Consider the following 22,034-nt stretch of genomic DNA (forward strand, 5'->3'; position numbering starts at 1 on the left):
AATTGGAAAATGTGTCTGTGTGTGGAAATGCCAAAATTGCAATGCCAGAGATGGCGTTAAATGGCCCCAAAAGGTAACAGGGCTGGGTCTTTGGCCAGATGAGAGCAGGGCGATAAGACGGCCCTTCAAAAGAAAAGATATGAAATATGAAATATGTGCCCAAGACAAAGGCGCATGGAATATTTTTCGCAAAAGTTCATTACGCCCAACGAACGACGACGACGACATCGTCATAATAATTGTATGAATATCTTTCGACATTTGTGCGCCGAGTCAACGCCCATTTGCCGATTTTGCCAGAGTCATTTGGCGGAGTTTTCGATTTCGCAAGCCGCAAACGAGACGCCTGCGATGCAAATGAGTTGCGGCAATCTGTAATTCACCAATTCATCTAATTCACCTGCCGCATTGTTTTAGCCGTGGCAAACAGACAGAGAGCGCGAGGGGGGAAGACACACAATGGCTGCAACCATCTATTGAACCTTGCAACAGATACACATACTCACAGATACACTCGAAGAAAACTTTGCCGCTTGTCAATTCTAATGTTTCAAATTGAGAGTTTACTTCGTGAAAAGTTGAAATAATAAATAAATTGGTATATATAACTCGAGCTTGTAGTGGCTGCTTTGCACTCCCCAAACGAATCTGCTTGTTGATCAGCTGCTCTAGTTTAGTTACTGCTTTACCGACCGCGCTGGAAGCCAATTCTTCGTTTATTGCACAGCTGAGGGCATGCGCAACCGAATAGGGCGAATAGAGAGGAAAAAGGTGATAAGATCAGGCCATAGTACCGTTTTAAAATATAATCGCGTGATGTAGAGCTTTTGAAAGCTTCCTTATTTTTTTTGTCGTTGGGAAGTAGTAAAGGTTAAAAGTACAGCTTAGCATGTCAGATATATTTGAAGCGCGTGCGAGTTAAGTTCATAACATTTTTTCTTTCTTTGCAAATAATTTTTGCAAAGACATCAACGACCAAGGCTGCAATTGTGGTACAGTTTGGAAGTGTTCTTTTGGTACGCTAATAGAAACCAAAAACCTTCATAACAACTCGACCCACTAACCTAATTGTGATTCGGGGTGACCCTTAAAGAAAAGGTATTTATATGTGCTAGTGTTGAGACTTGGAACTAATTAAGGCTTCCACAGTTTCCGTGCCTGCTCAGTTGACTAGATTTAGACGTACTAGTCGGCACTACCAGAGGGGGAGATCGGACCAGACAAGGGCAACACCAAGAGCACGTGTCGCACTTAGCAACCCAGCAGAACCAATTTTGTTGCTATTTTACTTATCAGCCGCTGTCTTGCGAAGAACAACATCTGGCATAGCCTCGGAAAACGGCGTCAAGCGGGTGAAACGCTTACTATTTATGCAGCACCATCGGGACCGCATGCACTAAGCATATAGTGTAACCTGCAGAGAGTAACAAAGGAGCCGAGTCTGTATTACTTTTGGTGTACCCCTTTCGCTTGCTTAGCAGCATTGCCATATAATTCCATTAATTGTTTAACGTTGCCAAGATGGACGGCTAATAGATCCTTAGTTTTAATTTTTATTTCCTTTAATTTTTTTTTTCTTTTACTAATTTCTTTAAAACAAAATGTGCAATGAATATGCCTAAATAAGTTAAAGCGAGAGGAAATTCCTACACCACCGACCTTGACCGTTGCTCATATATATATATATATATATATATATATATACATGTGTTTATATACTTATAAATTTCTTTTGTAATATTTAGCAACAGCGATCATAATCGTCGTATACATTGGGCCCAACGTCTGCTTCGAAGGATATCGCGTGAGTAAGAGTTTAAACCAATGCCTATAGATATATGTAGTTATATACACACATGAACATTTAAATGCAGTTAATTTAGCAAGACGGTAAATTAATTACTATCCGTCAAGTCTCAAGATAATGTTGGTGAATTTCTCCTTCCCCTTAATTTCTTTATGGGATTTAAACTAGTTATTGCACATTCATCATATTAACTTTGGATTCAAATTTTGTTTGGAAACTGTATATTTTTTTTCTTGTAAATAGAGTTATACTCACCTTGCTATTAATTGGCAACAAAATTGAACAATGCGTGAATAAACGAATTATATTAGCTTATATGATATGATATCCTAATTCCATAATTAATTGTTTTATCTGTCAAGTACCCATGTTAGCCGCTTGCAATTTATAGTGATGGTTTAAGAACCTGAAATAGGGACAAGCCTCCACATTCCATTTTTTTTTTGCTTGTCAAGGTAGGGAGGGTAAAGAGAAAGAGAGACGATCAACACCTTAGTTCTCTCACTTACGCGAAATTGAATAGTTTGAATTTGGGTGTTCGGTCGGAACACATTAATGGTACCCATACTAGAATCCGGTTTTTTTTTTGTTTCAATGGATTTACTTAAATCAATAAGTTTTTTTTTATTTTTTTTGATCGCACTTAAACTATGTGTTTATGGTAAGTGCAAAAGGGAAAGGAAAAAACCCCGACCAGTCCGACGAGCTATTGTCCGAGTATTAGCAAGAAGTGCGAACCTCCAATCCCTATGCACCCGGTTAGGCAACAGCCACGGCCGTTTGTTTTTATTTTTGGTAGATGGCCAAACGAAAGGCAAAAACTGAACCCGAACCTTCCCACCATTACATATATGGCGCCCAACACGTGGGACCCTAGCAAGAACGTAAAACTTTTACTTCTTGCGTAAGCACGACTAACACCTAGTGCACAACAATCCCCAATCGAAACTCGAAGTTATACCATATCAATTACTACCTATTATTTTTTTTAATTACCCTGTTAGGCCCCTTTCTCGGGAAAATACGTTGTGTTCAGACAGTAGTTAGTTGTAGGAATTTGCGATTGTAATTCAGGCATTGCTGGATTAGTCGACCACAATTAATTACTAGTACTTTAAGCAGCGGGTAAGATCGGAAAAGAGGGAATAATAATCAAATTTGGGTTAATTGTTTCAAGGACTATTTGGAATTACAACAAACTGGAAATATTTCGGATGTTGTCTAGTAGTCCATGAGCAGTAAAAATCCAAATCAGAAATAGACTCCAGTAAAATAAATAGCACAAATTCAACTACTCAGGTTTGCTTAAGGATTGTAAGCAATAACGTGTGGGAAAAAGACAGATAGAATAAATAACCAAGACTTAATAATACAAGTCCTATTTAGTTTTCCTTTTGTTGTTTGGAAACAAGCAAAAGTTTGCATTCATTATGGCAGTGAGACGAAGCACAGAGAGCATAGTTGCAGCGATTAACGCGCAAGATCCATTTTGTGGCATTTGCCATGAGCAATTGCAAGCAGAACAGCTATCTGCGACTACTCCTTGTCAACACCGTTTTCACGACGTTTGCATAAGCAATACACTAAAGACAACCCCAAAATGTCCAGTATGTGAGGCAGATTGCAACCCAGGGCAACTAATATTTATGAACAATACACTGGCAGCGGAGTTACACTCAGCTGGTAATGCTGAAACAGACGAAACTCTATCGCGAAATACTCTACCTTGCCAAGATGGTTCGACTACTACAGGTATCAGGAGAGGTCAGCGATTCGGAAAAGGGCGAGGAGCCACGCCCAAGCGAAGTATGCAAACTAGGTCTATGAATCGAAATCATAGAGAATATTTAGGTAGTTGCATGTCTTTAGGCAGCAACGGAAATAAGTCAGTGGACAATGGTCCAAATGTAGAGACAATTACCTATATCAACGAAGCTCTACAATCTCAGCAAAGGACTTTAATAGCAGAACTCAAAAACGTTATTAAAGCTTCTGTTGAACAATCACTGCAAGAGAAGTTAGCAACATTAAATGTACGAAGTGAGCAAGCTGAATCAACACGCTCTAGATTAGTTCAGTCTCCAAGGGGATTAGGTGCTGATACTCTCCCTAATAGTGCCCAGAACTCTGACATACCCCTTGACTGCGGACCATACAGCCCCAGAGGTAGCAATCGATCAAACTCAAGTTTGAGTTCAGAAAAAGCAGCTAGCATTATGCAAACCTGGCGACTTAAATTTGACGGTTCGAAAGACTCTATGCAGATAGATGAATTCTTGTATCGAATTCGTTCATTAACGGCTCAAAATTTGAACGGCGACTATAGGCTGCTTTGTGACAATCTTCATTTACTTTTTTTCGGGAAAGCCAATGATTGGTTTTGGAGCTTCCACAAGAAAAACCCACAGTATACCTGGTTGGCTTTCTGTACGGATTTCCGACTTAGATTCGAGGACGTTAAAGACGACTTTGACTTGTGGGAACTAATTAGGAAAAGACGCCAGAAAGATCAGGAGACATTTGATGATTTTCAATCAGCGATTGAAGGCCTGGTTAGCCAATTATCTAACGAAATAAGCGAAGACAAGCTTGTTGACCTATTAAAACGCAATGCGAGAACAGCGCTCAGGTACGAACTATTGCATTTGAAGATTAGAACTCGAGCAGAATTAAGAGAGGAAGTTAAGAAACATGAAAGTTTCTGTAGAGAAACTGGCTCGTTTCCCAATCGAACCAAATACGGTAGAGGTAATGTCTCTGAGTTACTGGAAAATAATGATATAGAAGATAATATTTCAGAAATACAGAACAAGAAAATAGTGTGCTGGAATTGCGATAAAGTGGGACACCGATTCGATGACTGCATGGGAGAAAGGCGTATATTCTGCTACGGTTGCGGTGCTAAAAATACTTTTAAACCCAATTGTAGCAAATGCAATCTTTTGGGAAACCGGAAGCGGGATGCGCAGACCAACACCAGTTTGACGCATCCCACAAAAGAATAAAGTCCTTGCCAGAAATACAGTCATATGGTAGTTTGGAGCAATCAACTCCAAATACTATATTTACAACTTATATGGCAAATACATGTTCAGTCGCCGAGACTGCAACTCAAACTGATATTGAAAATAAGTACGTACCGTACCATATTAGAGTAAAACACTATCTTGACACACGAAGACGAATTTTTAGCAGCATAGAACCCATCGAATTTCTCAGTCGGCCAAAACGCTCTACTGTTCGACTTAGGAAATTCTGGAAAAATATTAAAAGTCTTCGTAAGAAGCTCGTTCAATCAGTGTTTATGAGCTCAGATAACCGCTTGTACACTGAGTTAAGCCTAGAGGGAGAAAAATATGTAGCATTATTAGATTCCGGAGCGACGATTAGTTGCCTCGGTAATGTTGCAGCTAAGTCACTGTTGTCACATCCCAAAGCGCGCAAATGCTCTGGATCAATCCGAACAGCTAACAACGCTATTTGCCCAGTGGTAGGCAAACTGACACTTAAAGTTGAATTTCGAAAACAAGTGCATAATGTTGATTTTTATGTTATACCCGATTTGAAACAAGATGTTTACTTAGGCATAAATTTTTGGCAGGACTTTGGACTGTTAACGAATTTAATTCGTCCTGATGAGTCCGTAAATGAATTAGACAACAGTAACGAACAGGATATCCAGGAAACAGCGAAAATGCATCAGCTAACCGCTGAAGAAAAGTCACGATTAAATTCGATCATTTCTAATTTCTATTCTTATGAAAAGGAAGGATTAGGACGCACTGAGTTAATCGAACATCGCATTGAAATAGATAATGTGACCCCCGTCAAACAAAGACATTGGCCTATTTCGCCAGCCGTTGAAAAGCTAATGTTTGACGAGATCGAGAAAATGCTAGCTTTAGATATAATAGAGGTATCGCATAGCCCCTGGAGCAGCAACTGCGTCCTTGTGCAAAGAAAGGATAAAAACAGGCTGTGTCTAGATTCTCGAGTCATAAATAAGTACACTCGTAAAGATGCGTACCCTCTACCCCATATCGACGGAATTCTTAGTCGTCTGCCGCCGGCTAAATATATAACGGGCCTCGATATGAAGCACGCATTCTGGCAGATACCCCTAGAAGAAAAATCACGTCAGTATACCGCTTTTACAGTCCCTAATCGTCCATTATTTCAATACAAAGTAATGCCGTTTGGATTGTGTAACGCTCCTCAAACGCTTTGTAGACTAATGGAACGCGTGATACCAGCCCATTTGCGGACCCGCGTATTTGTCTACTTAGATGATTTACTTCTGCTATCAGAGGACTTCGATTCGCATATGTTGCTTTTGCAGGAAGTAGCGCTGCACTTGCGTAAAGCGAACTTGACAATCAACATCGCAAAATCAAAATTTTGTATGCGGGAAATTAAATATTTGGGCTTTATAATTGGGTATGGTCAACTAAAGACGGACCCTAGCAAAATACAAGCTATTAACGAATTCCCTGTACCAAAAAGTGTAAAACAACTGAGACGTTTTCTTGGACTCGCTGGATGGTATAGACGTTTCGTTAATCATTATGCAACAGTTAGCTTTCCGCTTACAGAGTTGCTAAAGAAATCGAAAGTATTGAAATGGAACACTGATGCTGATTCCGCTTTCAACACCTTAAAAACACTTTTAACTTCTGCACCTGTATTGGCTACACCCGACTTCTCAAAACCTTTTAGATTAGTTTGCGATGCTAGCACAACTGGTTTAGGATGCGTTCTAGCTCAACTAAATGAACAGGAAGAGGAGGCTCCAATAGCATACATGTCAGAGAAACTGTCAAAGGCCCAACGGAATTATAGTGTGACCGATCTGGAATGCTTAGCCGTAATAAGAGGTATTTTTAAATTTAGAGCGTATATAGAAGGACAGGACTTCGAAGTAATAACTGATCATGCTTCCTTACAATGGCTCATGAGACAGAAGGATCTCAGAGGACGTCAAGGTAGATGGGTGATCAAATTACAGGGCTTCAAGTTTAAAGTCTCGCATCGTAGCGGTACACAAAATGTTGTCGCTGATGCGCTATCGCGTCAAAATGAGACAGAGCTTGCGGAATTCGAGGAGCAAGGTCCCATAGTTGACCTGTCTTCACCCGAATTCAAATCGCCAAACTATCTGGATCTGATAGACAGTATTTCTTCTAACCAATCCAGATTACCGGATTTACAGATAATCGACGGTTTTATATATAAACGTACTGAGCCAGCGACGGGATATAGCATTCAGGAGAAACAATCCTGGAAACTCTGGATACCTTCGTCTCTCACCCTACAAGTGATAGAGAGAGCCCACAATCCCCCTAACGCTGCACACAGTGGCATCGGAAAAACAATAGAGAAACTCAAGAGATACTTGTTTTGGCCAAAAATGTCGGCCCAAATTCATGAATATATAGTCAATTGTAAAGTTTGTCGGCAAACGAAAAGCCCCAATGTAGTGTTGAGACCTCCAATGGGCAAGCCTATGACGTCAGAACGGCCATTTCAGAAGCTCTACATGGATCTTCTAGGGCCATATCCTCGGTCCAAGAACGGCAATATAGGTCTCCTGATGGTTGTAGACCACAATACTAAATTTCATTTTATGTGGCCTCTTCGCGCGTTTACTACCAACAAAATTATCGACTATCTAGAAAACACACTGTTTTGCACTTTCGGCGTGCCAGAAACTATTCTGACCGACAATGGCTCTCAGTTCATTTCTAGTGTCTTTAAAGCTTTTCTTACCCGGTATGGAATCATCCACATTCGAACGGCAATATACTCGCCACAAAGTAATGCGAGTGAGCGAGTAAATAGATCAGTATTAGCGGCTATTAGAGCCTATATCGGAAAAGATCATTCAAATTGGGATAAAAAGCTGTACGCCATTTGTGCTGCCTTGAGAGCCAGCGTTCACCAAAGTACAGGGTACTCTCCATATTTTTTAGCGTTTGGACAGAATATGATGTTAAACGGTAAAGACTATGACTTGCTAAAGCGACTTAACCTCTTGTCCGAAGACACTGCTATTGAGAGGCCCACAGCCTTACAAGTAATCCGTCAGATAGCTAAAGACAATGTAGCTCAGTCACATAATAGAAATGCTAAGATATATAATTTGCGCAGCCGAAACATAAGTCTTACTGCCGGTACGAAAGTCTTCGCCCGCAATTTTTGTCAGAGTAACGCGCAAAAGAAGTTTAGTTCTAAGCTTGCACCAGTTTTCATTCCGGCGATTGTTGTACAAAAAGTCAGCCCAGCCTACTATCAACTAGCTAATGAAACAGGTAAATGCATCGGTACTTTTCATCTCAAAGATATACAAACTAGTAACAAGTTCTAACTCAACAGTTATTATAGTTATTTCAGTTTATGTCCCGCTAGCAAGTAGCGCTGCATAAACTGTGGTGTAGTGGCTGCTTTGCACTCCCCAAACGAATCTGCTTGTTGATCAGCTGCTCTAGTTTAGTTACTGCTTTACCGACCGCGCTGGAAGCCAATTCTTCGTTTATTGCACAGCTGAGGGCATGCGCAACCGAATAGGGCGAATAGAGAGGAAAAAGGTGATAAGATCAGGCCATAGTACCGTTTTAAAATATAATCGCGTGATGTAGAGCTTTTGAAAGCTTCCTTATTTTTTTTGTCGTTGGGAAGTAGTAAAGGTTAAAAGTACAGCTTAGCATGTCAGATATATTTGAAGCGCGTGCGAGTTAAGTTCATAACATTTTTTCTTTCTTTGCAAATAATTTTTGCAAAGACATCAACGACCAAGGCTGCAATTGTGGTACAGTTTGGAAGTGTTCTTTTGGTACGCTAATAGAAACCAAAAACCTTCATAACAACTCGACCCACTAACCTAATTGTGATTCGGGGTGACCCTTAAAGAAAAGGTATTTATATGTGCTAGTGTTGAGACTTGGAACTAATTAAGGCTTCCACAGTTTCCGTGCCTGCTCAGTTGACTAGATTTAGACGTACTAGTCGGCACTACCAGAGGGGGAGATCGGACCAGACAAGGGCAACACCAAGAGCACGTGTCGCACTTAGCAACCCAGCAGAACCAATTTTGTTGCTATTTTACTTATCAGCCGCTGTCTTGCGAAGAACAACATCTGGCATAGCCTCGGAAAACGGCGTCAAGCGGGTGAAACGCTTACTATTTATGCAGCACCATCGGGACCGCATGCACTAAGCATATAGTGTAACCTGCAGAGAGTAACAAAGGAGCCGAGTCTGTATTACTTTTGGTGTACCCCTTTCGCTTGCTTAGCAGCATTGCCATATAATTCCATTAATTGTTTAACGTTGCCAAGATGGACGGCTAATAGATCCTTAGTTTTAATTTTTATTTCCTTTAATTTTTTTTTTCTTTTACTAATTTCTTTAAAACAAAATGTGCAATGAATATGCCTAAATAAGTTAAAGCGAGAGGAAATTCCTACACCACCGACCTTGACCGTTGCTCATATATATATATATATATATATATATATATATACATGTGTTTATATACTTATAAATTTCTTTTGTAATATTTAGCAACAGCGATCATAATCGTCGTATACATTGGGCCCAACGTCTGCTTCGAAGGATATCGCGTGAGTAAGAGTTTAAACCAATGCCTATAGATATATGTAGTTATATACACACATGAACATTTAAATGCAGTTAATTTAGCAAGACGGTAAATTAATTACTATCCGTCAAGTCTCAAGATAATGTTGGTGAATTTCTCCTTCCCCTTAATTTCTTTATGGGATTTAAACTAGTTATTGCACATTCATCATATTAACTTTGGATTCAAATTTTGTTTGGAAACTGTATATTTTTTTTCTTGTAAATAGAGTTATACTCACCTTGCTATTAATTGGCAACAAAATTGAACAATGCGTGAATAAACGAATTATATTAGCTTATATGATATGATATCCTAATTCCATAATTAATTGTTTTATCTGTCAAGTACCCATGTTAGCCGCTTGCAATTTATAGTGATGGTTTAAGAACCTGAAATAGGGACAAGCATCCACATTCCATTTTTTTTTTGCTTGTCAAGGTAGGGAGGGTAAAGAGAAAGAGAGACGATCAACACCTTAGTTCTCTCACTTACGCGAAATTGAATAGTTTGAATTTGGGTGTTCGGTCGGAACACATTAATGGTACCCATACTAGAATCCGGTTTTTTTTTTGTTTCAATGGATTTACTTAAATCAATAAGTTTTTTTTTATTTTTTTTGATCGCACTTAAACTATGTGTTTATGGTAAGTGCAAAAGGGAAAGGAAAAAACCCCGACCAGTCCGACGAGCTATTGTCCGAGTATTAGCAAGAAGTGCGAACCTCCAATCCCTATGCACCCGGTTAGGCAACAGCCACGGCCGTTTGTTTTTATTTTTGGTAGATGGCCAAACGAAAGGCAAAAACTGAACCCGAACCTTCCCACCATTACAAGCTTAGACATAAAAAACTGATAAGAATTTTCTTATTTGAAATAAGCTAAAAACATTTGCAATTATTTTATTTTTAATTTGAACTAAATTTATTTATTGTGTTTATATATTTTGAGCTGAATAATCGAAATTCTTAAATTCTTAGAATAAGTTGAAAAGATGTTAAACAAATGTGAAATTATTTAAAAAGAAATCGCAACTCATTTGCGAATGCTCTTAAATGAAGACTTTAAGTCGACAAGATCTAATAGGATTCTTGAGCTATTAAAAACATATGTTGCAGACTAATGTTGAGCTTAGCTGTATTATGAATTTGTAATTTATTTATTTATGAATTTTTCTGCAAGTGCATAGGTAGTTAGATACTTAGATACGCTGACACTTTGACCAGTCGCGCGTTACATTCTTGAGTGCATTTCTCGGCAAAGTGCATCGAGATCGAGCAGCAAGCATTACAAGTTAATAAAAGTTTTTAGCTTGGACAACTAGTTGGCCCTGCCCAGCAGCCAGGGGGAGCGTCCATTGCTCCAGTGGGACAGCTCTGATGGCGCTTCATAAATTCGTACTTGAGCGGCCAAGTGTGACGAACGAGATTACTGAAATCTTCTGGAGCAGATCCATTTTTCATAGCCGGCAACTTTGGGCCAAGCGGCCAGCCGCGTGCATTGAGTTGTCTTCCAGCAACATTTGTAACCATGAGATACATTCTATCTGAGTGTGTACATGTGTATGCAAGTGTTTGTTTGTGTGTGCAACAAATTGCCTTTGTCTTAGTTATTTGCTGTCATAATAGTTGCTGCTGGCTTTGTACCTTTTCGCATTGTTACCGCCATGCTTTGCTGCTCTAGTTATCACACTTGCTGTTGTCTGTCTGTAATCGGACATCAAAATGTGAAAATGATATTCTTACTGGCTCGCCCATTGTTGGCCAATCACAACAGACAGACGGGCAAACAACAGATGGGCTGGCAAAACAGAACGCAAACCTATTGAATTATTCTTTGCATATTGCCACAAAGCTAGCTTCTAAAGAGGGCTGTTTGTGAACAGTGTGACAAATACGACAGGGGAGAATAATTGGGAGATATCTATTAATCCATATATGAAAACATTATTTAACTGCAATCGGTACATCGATACAGTAAGGAGAGTAATTAAGCTCTATCGATTATTCGATAAGGATAAAGATGATAAATATAGGAGTAAGAAAGAAAGAAAGAGGAAGTAACGTGTATGGATTTTATTATAAGGTTTATTATAAGCACTAATTGTATCAGTTGAATTGTAAGCGAGCTGATTGAAGTGGACTTTGTTACTATTCCACTATTGACATTTATCGACATACAGTGAAAACTCTCCTAAGGTACTTTCATATTAGACGGAAACCCCGCTGGGGCTTCCACTTTCTCCTAAACCATTACAAATCAAGACATTTGCATCCTTCTCTCGGGACAGAATTTACCCGACAATCATTGCCCTTCCAAGAGAGTTTTTCTTGTATGTTACCGTTACTTGTGAAAGAAATAAGAACACCTTTCCAATCTTGAAAGAAATGAGATGTCTGTACTAAAGGTTATTTCTTGCTTTAATTTAATACCCTCTCCTTAATTACCGATAAGCACATAATATATGTCGATATCAAAAGGAACTATTTTTAACTTACAAAAGCAATTATCTTATGAATTGCTTCACAAAATGTCATCTCTGACTGACAAAGCGCAGATGACAGGCTTCCCCATGGGCAAAGAAGATGCCCAATTTGTTGGCAGTGTGACTCATTTGCAGGCACCGAGCCAAATGGAGCTAATAAATGTTTTGCAAATTTCTTGCACAATTTAAAGGCATAAATTACAACCGAACAATCGAAATTATAATCCGAAACAGGGAAACCAGAAAAGCGAGCGAGCAAAGAGAAATAATAAGATACAGAAAATATGTTTAACGAACAAAAAGCAATTGTCACATAAACCAAGTGTCTCACGTAACGGCCATAAATACAGGCGCAGCGCTGGCGAAAATAATGCGAGCTGCAAAACGCGAGGTTAACGCTGCGTATGAGTTATATGCGCTGTTGTAATGCGGCGCGAGAAATGCGACAACAACAACAACAAGCACAATAAATAAAGTGTAACATATGCAAATGATGATGAGAACCGCGCTCGCGATATCGTTTGCCGACGACTTCGATGATGTCCTTGGCCTGCCGCAAATGAATATGCAAAACGCCAGCAGCAGCTCAGGTGGCAGAAGGGCGGCGCCTTCGCCGAGTCGATGACAGTGCGATAACGATAACTCAGCACGTCACGGGCATTGTTGGCCACAGCAGGAACGTTGCAGTCGGTCTGCAAGTAACGCAGCAATACGCTGTATAATAATTGACAGCAGAGGCTTTCTTATAATTGGGTGCGATTGTCAGATCCAGTGGGCGGGGCAGTGTCAGAAAGATATATCGATTCGATTCGATGCGGAGGTGGGCCTATATTTTTGGCTTCTGCTTTATTTTTAGCTCCTACTTAAGACAAACAGAATGAGGATTCAGGTCTGCTCGCTTTACGCTTTTCATTGCTTGACGCAAGTTAACAACAAGTTGAAGCCTCAGCAAGAATATGGCATTTGTCAAGGTACAGTCAAAAGCAAAGTCTGTAGATGTTAGAAGCAGAAGCATCTCAAAGTAGCTAATAAAAAAACTACAATGACTTTCACTCAAGCAAAGAGACAGCTGCAGAACCAATATACTCGTATCGCACATATTAAACAGAGTATAGCAGCAAAAAAGTGCAAGCTGTAAAAGTATAGGTAATTGTTACCAATTTCAGTCTCGTTGCCAACACTCGAACTGCTGAAAACTGAAAACTTTATCGAGCGCTGTTGTCATCAAAGCCAGCAGCGACGCTCGACACGCCCGCACAGGGCGACAATAAAACAAAAAAGCGAGCAGCAGAAGCAGACGGCAGCAACAGCAAACGGCAGCAACAGACACGTCAACAACATGCGGCGACAACGACAGCGACAACAGCAGCACGAAGCAGCAACAGCAACTCGCTCATGTTGTCAATTGTAAAATTCCCAGGCAACACACAACACACACACACACTCACAGAGACACCCACAACACACACACACACACATGTGGCTGGTTCAAAGTTTTTTAATAAAATTAAATTTAATGCTGCCAAATGCTGAGCGCTCGGTTTGTTCGGTTTCATTTTGCAGCAAATTGCATGGCAGACGCCGGCAACAACAACGAGCAGAGCAACGACAACAACAACGAGAAGAGGAAGAAGAAAGAACAACAACAACAACATGTGCGGCGAGCAACAACCACGAATGCAAATGAGCTACAAATGCTATGCAATGCATGCATAAAAAATGAAAACGCTTTAAATTGCAGCCCATAGATGCCGCATGCCGCATGCGACAAGCCGCATGTTGCATGCTGCCAGCCGAATGCTGCCTGCTGCCAGGCAACACACCAATATGCGAGTCAAACAGCCCGCAAGCGCAGCGCGCTGGCATTAAGTATCCATAAGTTGTGCCATTTGGCCGTAACGCCTCGGCAGAGCGCGACATTTGAGAGCCCTCCCTCGCGCAAATATGAGATTAAATATTGTAAATGCCAAAGTTATAGACAGACGGTGCACAGAGCAACAACAACAGCAACAACTAGCTGCAACAATGCAACCACCTCGAATGCAACCACCGCCTGCTGCGAAAGTAAGCCAGTTTGCTAGCCAGCTCCACTTTCAGACTCGAGTCGGGCAGCAAGCGGTATTTGTGGCCAACACACGACAAGCGCCCACGCCCATAACAGACACAGAAATAGGCTAAAAAAAACTAGCTACAAACAGTTAACTTTCAGTTGGCGAAGATTAAATACTCTGGATATTATAGCTATAAATAGAAAAGGGCGACTAAATGATATGTACCAGAGGAGCGCAGTGAGCAAGGGAATCGAACCCCTGTGCGCGAATCTGATTTGTCGAATCTGTAAAGCCAGGTTTTGGTTTAAGCCCTGCTTCCTCACATTTCTTACAAGAGTTCAGAATCTGGCTAACGTTCAGCTGTTGTTTATCCAACTTTTTCTGTTGAGGGTTTTCAGGAAGGAACCTCAAAATCGCTTAGCTCAAGTACGGTTTCACATTCTATACGATAGAAAATATGTGATATATACTTGTACGATGTTTATACAAGCAGGGAAATTCGATTAGCTAATAGACTCAATCCCATAGTCGAGCTGCTTAGACAGCAAACTAAACGAAGAATCTTTTTAACAACCAAACAATTTTTCTTTCGTATTTAAACAATATACTTTAAGGTATTGTATTTGTCTATTCTTCTTTGGACTACCCTCCGCTAGGGTATTTTTAGAGGCATTTGTAGCCACACCTTAAAGCTGCTATGGCCCTGTGGCTGATTTCAGCAACTACAACAGGTTCGGGCCAAACGAAGTTCAGGCCAACAGAGCATAACTAAACTACCACATGGTACGCCCGATGGGAGCATTGTCGGGCATCACATTTGGGCTCAGTGCAATTATGGCCAAATTGGTTATACCTTCAAGTAGGCATTATTCATGGCTGTCACACGCAATGCGCAGAGCGCAGATTCTGTTTGCATTTGCCTTGATTTATTGGCCAGCACTTTCTCTCTCTCCGTCTCCCACTCCCTCTAGGTCTCTCACTCTCTCTCCCTCTCTCTCTCTGGGTCTGGTCAGCTGTTTGGCTGCAGAAAAACATTTTCAATTTAATTGCCAGCAACACCTTGAAAAAAATGCGCATATTTTAATTATAACAAGTTTCGTTATAGACAACATCGAGGGGTGAGGGGCGGGCAAACAGACCAAAATGTCGCAGCAGCAACAACAACAACAACGGCAACACGAAGCAGGCAAAGCCAATGAAAGACCACTAAAAAGTAATTGTAGTTAAATGTCAAAGCGACAATTGTTGCTTTTGTTGTTGTTGCTGGCGTTGGCAACTGAAATGTTCATAAAGTGAATGGCACAAGCAGCACAACTGTAACAGACACCACAGCAACAACTACAACAACAACAACAACAACAACATTAACAGCAACAGCAACGGCAACAACCACAATGACAACTTCAGCAACAACTGAAAGGTGGGCGGCAGGTCGCTCGGCCGCTTGTTACACCCTACACCGATGTAAATTGTGTAAGAGGGGTATAACATGCTTGTGCCAAAGAACGTAGCAGGCAGCAGAAGGCAACATTGAATCCTTTCGGTATTTATGTATTGATCTTATAAGCAACAACAGCTAAAGAATTTTTTATCTTTCCTGTTTATTAAAAAAAAGTCTGTTTCTATCGATACTTTCCTCAAAAACAAATTAGACAAGTCAAAATACACGCTCGTCTCGGAGCACATCTTGCTTACCCCACAGAGATCAATTTAATCTTTAATCTTATGAAATCAATATAAATCGATCTTCAGCCGCTCTCTTTGTGGATGCTGTGGATGTTAAGAGCATCTTATGGTCTCGTTTTTATAAATGAATCTCCAAATATCGACAATATAGCGACATACATCCACATTTTCAAGCCTAGCTTTCAAATAAAATTTTGTAAGAGCTCATACTAAGCGATTTTCTTTGCGCACACAACATTTCGTTACGAGAGAAACTTAACAGCGATACAATTGAAAGCTGTTATTTTCCACACCTTGTTCGGAACTGAGTATAGGGTAACCGCTAGTCAGACACGCTCCACGACCTGACTGGGCAATTGGTTCAAGTAATAGAGTGCTGTAGCTAAATGAGGCTTAGCTCGCAATGACCACGAACGGACCGGACCGTGTTGGCGCTCGATGATGGAAACGGCGCCGAAGACGTTGGCAATAAGGAGGGGAGAAGTACAAAGTGGAAAGGGGGAACGCTTTGCCCCATTGCATGGATGAAGACTGAATTCGTTGCTGCTGAAATTGTGTGACAAATCGACAAATTGCAGCCGATGTCAACGAGGCGGCACCGTTCAAGGCGGGGGCGGATTGGTTGGATGGAGGGGGCTGGCGGGTGCCTTGTGGACCTGTGCGACAGCTTGGAATCACAATCTTAGACCAAGACTAAATATGCTAATTATGCGTTAATAAGCAGTCCGGGCGCTGCCTGCTGCTGCCTAACGGGGCGTGACATGCGGTCGAAGTTGTCTATGTAACTGTTGCAGGTATTTGCTGCCAGATACATGGCAAATACACTTAGCGAAAGAACAAAATTGTCGAAATTCGCAGAGGTTCGAAATAGCTTAGATTTAGCAGAAAATTCTTATTTCAAGTAATTATTTAGTGCGAAATTTGCATCTTAAAAGCAATACTTAATTTCGGAAATGTTGTAATATTGATTTGGGATAAGCCTAACACATAAATCTCAGAGTACCTTTTTAAAAAAATATCTTACTTAATTAAGTCTGCTCCACGCTTGTTTTTAGTATACAAATTATTGTTTTAAGTACTTGGTACTTCCTTTAAGCCATATTCAATGACTACTTGCTTAGTTTCCTAATTCTTGACATATACATTTTTATTTGGGTAATTCGAAAATATGAATTAAAATTACAAACATTTTTAAGCTTATTTTAAGTATCAAAACTCTGTTTTGAGTATCTGATACCTAATGTAAACCATTCTCAAGAATTTCTCGCAGTGCATGTTTATATAAGTTTATATACTGTTACTGGTCTGAGATAATTTGCAGCTCGGCTGGCTCTTTGCCGTTTGCCATTTGCCATTTGCCGCGACGGCCCACAGAATCATTGCGAAAATTTCTTGCCGCGGGCCTTTTAGCTTTAATTATGAACAATCAGTTGTTGCCATTGCTTTGGCTGTTATTGTTGTCGCCGTTTTTGTGCTTCGCCGTTTCTGGCTGCACGTCAATCAAAGGCGCTCAAGTCGTGATTTGATGATTTTGCTGTTATTGCTGCTGCTATTTGTTGCTATGGCCAGCCACAAAATGCCCATTTGTCAAGAGCAGAACAGAACTCTAAGCCCAGCTGTCCTTCAGATATCGTCGAAATCTGAGCCGGGTCGAGTTGAGTTGCGACTTTTATAATGCCATGAAATGAAAACAAAGCATTTAATGTTATATAAATACACGGATTATGGCCGGATTTAGGAGTTGAGAACGCTCCAATTGCGGAATCAATCAAAAGCAGCACGAAAAGTATCGAAATAAAATTTGTTGCTGTTCTTGTTGCATAAACTCATAAGGATTAATTAAAGTCAATTTTTCTTAATTTATTTCTGTATTATTTTCTGTTATTTTTGCGGCCCGGCAAAAGTTTTGTATTCACTTTTGTTCAAAAATGTATGCCCACAGCCACAAAAGTATCTCAAGAATTTTGATGGCCCAAAAGCGCTGCCAATATCTAATGCCTGATGATTAAATATATATGCTTAATGTGCACATATTTAATTAAGACAATTATTGAATTGGGAATGATATTTGCAATCATTTCAAGCGCTGGCGCCAGCCGCACGGCCAGCCTGCGCCAGACTTTGGCCCGAATGTGTTGAGAGGCTCGAGTTTTATTACAACATTTTGGCCACATAAATTCAACAATGTCAAGTTATAAATTTTGCAGCTCCAAGAGGCCAGCAATAACAACAACAACAAAAAATTGCTCGCCGTTAACGTTGACTGCTCTTTATTTATATCGTGACTTTGTTGTTAGTTGCTAACTTTTTCTGTGCATACACTTCCCCAGGGTCTCATCACTCTAGCACCGCATACGTAACTTAATCAAAGTGCGCTTCGCCATATTATTTATGTGTAAGTGCAGCTAACTGAGCCGGTTTGAGACTCACTTTTTTGCTATTTTTAGGTTCCATTTTGTGGGGAATCTACTTAGCAATAATTATAAATAGTTTATTATTAACAGTCTGCAACATGGCTAAATACAATTAAATTCGCCTTTTTAATGGTGTTAGAAATTACTGAGACTTTAAGCTTACCAATGGCAATGTGCATATTCTTTGCATCGATTTGAACCAGCTACTTCTCTTAAGTTCAGTTTTATTTATATGTCGCAGATATAAATATGTTGAAATGAAAATTTAAATCTAAAATTTGTTTATAAAGCATTGACAATTATCCAAAAGAAATCAATAAAGGATATCTAGTGTTGTGAAACGCGCAGAACTTAAGTCTGTGTGCAACACTTTTAGACTGTGCTGACAGCAGACGCAAAATTGACGGAAAATTTTGGAAAACAGCTTGCGTAAGCCGAACTGAACTCACAAGCTTTTTTAAAAGCAAGGGATTCGAACCAGTAACCTGCATTAAGAGTCTTATATCACAACAATATTTGTTTATTGTAGGCTTTACTTGAGTGCGCATTCGGTGAAATGTTTATGTGATAAACGGATTTTATTTTAGCTTATCCAAGTTTAATCGCTTTGCTTTGACAGTGAGTGCATTAAGTCTTCGTCTAGTATATGTTTCTAGTGCTTTCTTGTTTTGCAGTGTGTTTAAATCAACTCTGATCTTTGCGCTCTCTTCAGCTGCTGCTGCTGCTGCTGTTTGGTGCTGTTTGGCACTTTGATTTCGTTACTTTGACTTTGGTTAATTTATGCAGCGAACTTGTTTCGGTTTCTCATGGCGCTACAAAGCGGTCGGCCATAGACATATATACATATGAAAACCTCTATATACATTTTTTATATATTTAAATTTGATTTAACAAAATTGGCGGCCGTATTTGTGGCGCTGCGTTTTTTAATTGCATTTGCAATTTCTAATTAAGTTGTTGACCACAAAAAAATCAATATTTTTGCAACTGGTTAGCCTAGGCGGGGGGGGGTTTGCCTAGGCCACTCCACCAGGGAGCTTCAGCATTTTGGTTTTGCTTTGCCGTTAACATGAAATTCATTTTTTGCTTAGCTTTTTAGCCATTTACTTTTGTTCAATGCAAACGACTTTTTTTGCGTATTTCGCCTTTGCAGTCAAGTCGAAATCTGAGTCCAAGTCGGAGAAGTTTATATTTTGCCTTTGTGCGGCATTTGCTGATTCAGCTACACAGTTTTTTTTCGTCTCTCTCTCCATTTATACTGGGGTTTAAGCTTCTCCACTTTTTGAATAGACCATCAAATTAACAAGTTTTGGCAAATAATATGCAAGCGGTAAGCGTTTCCAGTGCAGAATTTTATCAGTATCATTTATTGACAAAATGTTTATTGAGCTTTTTTTTTGTGATGACCCAAATCGCCCGCTTCGCTTATTACTAGTTTTTTGGCTATGTCGCAGCTTTGAGTTCGGGAATCAATTTTTATTTTCTGACTATTATTCTGATTCACTTTTGCAACCTATTTCTATGTTCCAGAAATCTTTTTTGGCCTTAAGAAAAATTTTTAAGCTCCAGACATTTTTACTTGCTTATAAGATATTTTTCTAGCTACTACTTTTTTTAAATAGAGCCAATCGCCTTGGAATGTGATTATTTTGTAATGGAGCAGAAAAATAGAAAGGTTCCCTCTGGCAGAAACTAAGCAGATTTCAGGAATAAATTGTTTATAAAAGATAACAATTATTCTGATAATTATTTAGAACATTTTTCTATATTCTTGAACATTTTTCTGCAATTAGAAAAACTGTATGGCTATCACACATTTATGCTCCCTTTTAGAAATATTGCCAATGTTTTTAGAATGCATTTAATTTCTAATCAATATTACCAATACTATTCATTGGTAGTATATATGCTCAATTTTTCTGAGCATACTTTTAAATACAGCATCAAAAGACAACCGTTGCTTGTTGCATAATCTAATCAGAGTTTTTATTTACAAAATGTTTATATACAGTTTTTTGTTGACGCTCCTCGATAACCTCCCACTTATGTCTACGTTTCTCCTCCTCCTTCGTGTCATGAATGCGACTTCTGCGTCTTGGCTTGTTTGCGCAGCTTGGAGACATTGTGCCGCAGCTTGCGCTTGAACATCAGCTCCCGATTGACCGCTTTTAGATCGTCCATGCTGCAGCTCTTGATGTTGCGCACCGTACGCGAGATGAGCTCGTCCGTGATCTCGATCTTGGTGCGGGACAGACGCAGCTGGCGTGCATTCCGTCTGGCCAGCTCCTCGCGGTACAGGAATAAATGATACGAGACGGTTGGCTTCAGCAGCTTGTCGTGCTCCATTTTTGTCTGAGTTGTTGCTGTTGCTTTGCTTGCCGTTGATCAAGTGTGAGACAATGTCGCATTGAACGTGGTTTATATGTGCCTCGCTTCTACCTGGGTGCTACCTGTACCTGTGCCTGGCCTCAGGTCGGGCAACTGTAAATATTTGTGCAAAAATATTTCGTGGCTTAATCCGGCCTAATCCACTTTGAACGCTAACCGTTTGGCTTACAAGCCATAACACACACACTTATATCCATATCCAAATGCAAATACAAATAAGCGCAAAAGCCAGCTGCTCGAATGCAGCGAGGCATGAAAGAACTTGTCGCGTTCTCAACGGGGCGTTGAGAAACAGGTCACTACCCCAGATGATATGGCATCTATATGAAGAGCTTGAAGGGGTAGGTAAAACGTATGAACCCAGTCTTTCAGTTCTAAGGCAATTTATACAAAAATTAGCATTGATCCACATTTCTGTCATTTGTATTATATGAATTGAAAAACTAGCTGCCACTGAAATTGTGGATCAACTATATATTTTTATCTAAAGAGGATATGTCTTCTTTATAGGGTAGAACTTGTAGTTGTATATATATATATATGAAAATTAATATTGATCCATATTTCATTTTCTGACATATTCTGTCATATTCATTATACGAAAACAACATTGGCTGCCTCTGGAAATGTGGGTCAACTATATATTGAATATCTAAAATTTATACCTTTTTCTATCTAGAACTGAAAAGAGTAAGCAACATATACGGAGCCAGTCTATCAGTTGTATATTTATTATTATTATTATTATTAGCCTACACAATATTAGAAAATAGCAGAGGAGCGACAATTTCATTTAATATGCATTTCAGCTTCCTCCTTTAATTCATTCACAAGAAAACACACACTTTCCGCCGCAACTGTGCTTCTTCTTTCCATAATCCCACTCTATGTATAAGAAATGCTTTTCTGATTTTAACTTCGGCACTTAGAGCCCGATCTTTATGCATACTATATGTACTACAAACGTGCCTACATACTTAAGCTTAGGGCTTTAATTTTTACAATGACACTTTCCGATTCGGGGAATATATCCGAAATGTTCTCATTATGGTATGCACCATTTGACGAGTTATTTGTAAAGGAATACACGCATCATCTTGAGTATTTACGCATCATAGTCTTTTGTTACGACTTATATTACATATAAAGTTGATTAATTCTTATCTCTCTTTAGCTGAATACGGGTTGGATATATATTTACTCTTAAAACGGAAGTCCCAATTTCTATTAACTGAATGGTTTAATTAACAAACGTTCACCATGCTGTCATAACGAATGTTGAAATTAACGAGTCTTCATTGTACTCTACCATTACTTATGCTTTTTGTCAGCTTGGTTTTTCGTGCGTTGTTTTCCTTTTTTGGTAACATTTCCAGTAAGTTCTTGAAATTTGTTTGTTTAGGTGCTTTTGCTGCTGTCATTGTCACGTGTGCTTCCATGTGTCGCATCTTGTGGCTCATTAGCATAGCCATTGTGAGAGTCAAAAAATGTTCTAGAACTTGCACAGAGCTCGCGTGAAATTCCCGATGCCTTTTGTGCACCTAACAACTTCCAGGTAATTCATTAAA

At 39.7% G+C, this 22,034-nt stretch overlaps 1 protein-coding gene and 1 long non-coding RNA gene across 6 annotated transcripts in view; one reads left to right on the plus strand and one right to left on the minus strand.

Moving 5' to 3' along the window:
- RhoGEF64C (Rho guanine nucleotide exchange factor at 64C) overlaps positions 1-22,034 on the minus strand; it is a 192,102-nt gene that overhangs the window by 164,267 nt on the left and 5,801 nt on the right. The gene's annotated exons all lie outside the window — the stretch shown is intronic.
- LOC116650811 (uncharacterized) lies at positions 621-9,744 on the plus strand. Of its 2 annotated transcripts, none has more exons than XR_011416352.1 (3): positions 621-1,439; positions 1,746-9,059; positions 9,368-9,744. It is a non-coding gene; the product is annotated as an uncharacterized lncRNA (long non-coding RNA). The 2 variants fall into 2 exon arrangements; XR_011416353.1 differs by lacking the exon at positions 9,368-9,744 and having other exon boundaries at positions 1,746-8,718; positions 8,770-9,346.

The sequence above is a fragment of the Drosophila virilis genome, chromosome 3 (genome assembly GCF_030788295.1).
Source record: "Drosophila virilis strain 15010-1051.87 chromosome 3, Dvir_AGI_RSII-ME, whole genome shotgun sequence".
NCBI lineage: Eukaryota > Metazoa > Arthropoda > Insecta > Diptera > Drosophilidae > Drosophila > Drosophila virilis.